At 38.5% G+C, this 3,181-nt stretch overlaps 1 long non-coding RNA gene across 1 annotated transcript; it reads left to right on the top strand.

Annotated features, from left to right (window-relative positions):
* Positions 1 to 306: 306 nt before the first annotated feature.
* Positions 307 to 2,788, top strand: LOC116272492. Its single transcript, XR_004181164.1, has 3 exons — positions 307 to 408; positions 1,000 to 1,073; positions 1,809 to 2,788. It is a non-coding gene; the product is annotated as an uncharacterized LOC116272492 (long non-coding RNA).
* The last annotated feature ends 393 nt before the right edge of the window (positions 2,789 to 3,181 follow it).

The raw sequence follows: 3,181 nt of genomic DNA, 5'->3' as shown, positions 1-3,181 counted from the left end.
GGTAGTATTTTGATATCCCGCCGCGTCCCACCCCGCAACCCAGCACCCTATCTATTTTATCATTCGATCCCTGCTATCCCGCATCGCACCACGTCCTGACCTTCCGCACCAGCTGCGCGCCCTGCACCCCGTCACTCGCGGCCCAGAGGCAGGAGTGACCAATGCCGAACCCATGCCGAGACGCGAGCCGAGACCGCCACCGCACCCGTTTTAAGTGATAAAGAGACCTTTATCTCAAAAAATTGTTACTTTAGGTTTCAAGGTAGACTGTGATATTATTTCGTTATGGAAAACATTCCATTTCAACGGCTTTCCCTCCCCATGTGCTACGTACTAAATCAGTACAACGGTTTACTTCCGCTTGGAGAAAATGAAGATAGCAGAGAAGGAAAGGAAAGGAAAGTCAAAGTAAGATATTTTGTTTGTTTGTTTCTGAATGTTGAGTTATTTTTGTGAAAAACATAGTAAACTGTTAGGCCTAAAATAGAGAGGCATTAATACTTATCTGTTTATACTAGATATCATTTTTGGGGGTGAAAGGGAAAGGATGACGCACTTTTGTTGTTCATTCAAAACTATGAAGAGGCTCAATGTATCTACTTTCTTTTTTCTTTTTTTTTTTTTTGAGATGGTGTCTCACTCTGTCACCCAGGCTGGAGTGCAATGGTGTGATCTTGGCTCACTGCAAGCTCTGCCTCCCGGGTTCAGGCTGTTCTCCTGCCTCAGCCTCCCGAGTAGATGGACTACAGGCGCCCGCCACCACACCCGGCTCATTTTTTGTATTTTTAGTAGAGACGGGGTTTCACCGTGTTAGCCAGGATGGTCTTGATCTCCTGACCTCGTGATCCGCCCACCTCGGCCTCCTAAAGTGCTGGGATTACAGGCGTGAGCCACTGCACCCAGCCAATGTATCTACTTTCAAGATCACTAGGGTCACTCAGTTCCTCTGATTTTGTATCCTCTGCCAAAAATGTTTATAAATTTTCTCTTTTGTTCCAGGTCATATAAAAGTGGGTCTGGAGTAAACAACAGAAGAACTGAGCTATTTTTGAAAGAACATGACCACCTTCAAAGTAGGTATTATTGAATGTACGTGCATGATGTGGTTTTCCGTGTTTATTGATTCATTTACTCATGTAACAAACATTTTATGATGCTTATTATAGTAAGTGCTTTATCCATGCTAATTCATTCTATTCTCCTAATGACTCTTTTCAATAGAAAAGGAATTGCAACTGTTCCCACCATAATGAGAAAACATCCTGTGCTAATCACTTAATTGTTACCTTAACATGTTTTGTATTGCCTTAATGTGTTCTTTTCCTTAGCAAGTCTTGCTCTAAAGCTTTTGTCCAATACTACAGGTTATTAGTAAAAAAATCATGCTGATAATGACTTATGTTTGAACGGCCTGTTACCACTTATATATGAAGAAGCCATATAAAGAGATACTAGGTCATATATCAAATTTTAAAAAACGTTTTATTTTCCAAGATTTCAGAAGAAAATACTTAAATACTTGGATGCACTATATATAGTTTTAAAAATAAGCCACCAGAGTCTGTTTCTTTATTTTTCTACTTTTCTCTGAAATGTACAGGTTTCTTTGCTCTTGGCTTTGTGTTTTGTTGTAGAAACTAAGGATCAGAAAATGACTTATCTCTGTGGACTCAGCCTATAAGCACTTGAGCAGCTTGTATCCTTGAGAATTAAGTGTCAGGAATTATGTTGATATTTGCTACTGAATGTCATAAATTAGTCATGTCTTATGGGCTTAACACACTGTTCAATTTATTTTTCTTTAACAGTCACCACTTTAAATATAAGCTGTTGAAATCAAAACACAGAAAGATCCAGACCTTTCTAGAAGCCTGGGTGCACCTAGCGTTGGATCTAGTTTTCTGAATCTGTTGGATGTTATTGGTTCACACAAGGGGGCAGTCTCTTCTAGAGCACGTTTAGTTTGTGGTATTCATAGCTTTGGTAGTTTTCTTTGTATTTGACAAAGACCACTGTAAAAAGAATTTTGCATTGCATCCAAAATTGTATTCATCTATTCTTGGGGAACACAGTAATTTAGGGGATAACGTATTCTAGTAGCATAAAATACAGATTAGGTTGCATCAGTATCTCTATATTTATTGCTTCAAAAAGACACAGAAGTACAGTAGTTGACTTTGACAAGAATGATTCGATGCTGAGAAGAGTCTACCAGTTATTATATACACAAATATTATGTATTTCATGACTTTAGAACATGTCCGGTATTAAAACTTCTGTATGAATTTTGCAGAAAGTTTTGCATTTGCTTTAATTATTCAAAGTAAATCCTTGAGGGGTTTAATATCATTCACTTTACAGGAAAATGAAGCAATTCAAATATACTCATCTTTAATAATTTGTTTAGGGTTATAAACATGCTGAGAAGACGGAAATCAAAGGTATTTTTTCCATCTTTGATCAAAGTACGAAGTCTCAGACAATTTTACATATAATATACTTTATATATATTATATACTTTATGTACATTTCTTTCAACATTCTTGTGAAGAAGTTTGTGTGTATCAAATCTATACAGAGAGAAACTGAGATAGGATGAAACTGAATGGAATGAGAGATGAATTAGAGGAGTTGTTGACTGTGAAAACCAGGCCTTAGTCATTGCTCTCAATATTGAGAACACGAGCTTCCAAATACTTTTTTTGTGGGGTGGCGGGGGACAGAGTCTCGCTCTGTCACCCAGGCTGGAGTGCAGTGGCGCGATCTCTGCTCACTGCAACCTCCGCTTCGCAGGTTCAAGCGATTCTCCTGCCTCAGTCTCCCGAGTCGCTGGGAATACAGGCGCCTGCTACCACACTCAGCTAATTTTTGTATTTTTAGTAGAGATGGGGTTTCACCATATTGTCAAGGCTGGTCTCGAACCCCTAACCTTGTGATCCACCCACCTCAGCATCCCAAAGTGCTGGGATTACAGGCATGAACCCCCAGCCCAGCCTCCAAATACTTTTTGTAGACAATTCTTTTGTAAATTAAAAATACTTGCTAGGTAGTAAGATAACATTAAAATTATTAGTAAAATATGTTTGTAAAATAATGTGAAAAACTAGTTTTTCAATGTTACTGTATTTCATTTGCTAAGTGCTTTGAGGAAGAAGTGGGAAGATCTTTTTCAAATAACTTT

This window comes from Papio anubis, unplaced genomic scaffold (genome assembly GCF_008728515.1).
Source record: "Papio anubis isolate 15944 unplaced genomic scaffold, Panubis1.0 scaffold1168, whole genome shotgun sequence".
Lineage (NCBI taxonomy): Eukaryota > Metazoa > Chordata > Mammalia > Primates > Cercopithecidae > Papio > Papio anubis.
Note: the sequence above shows the minus strand (reverse complement) of the source record. Positions and strands in the feature narration are given on the sequence as shown.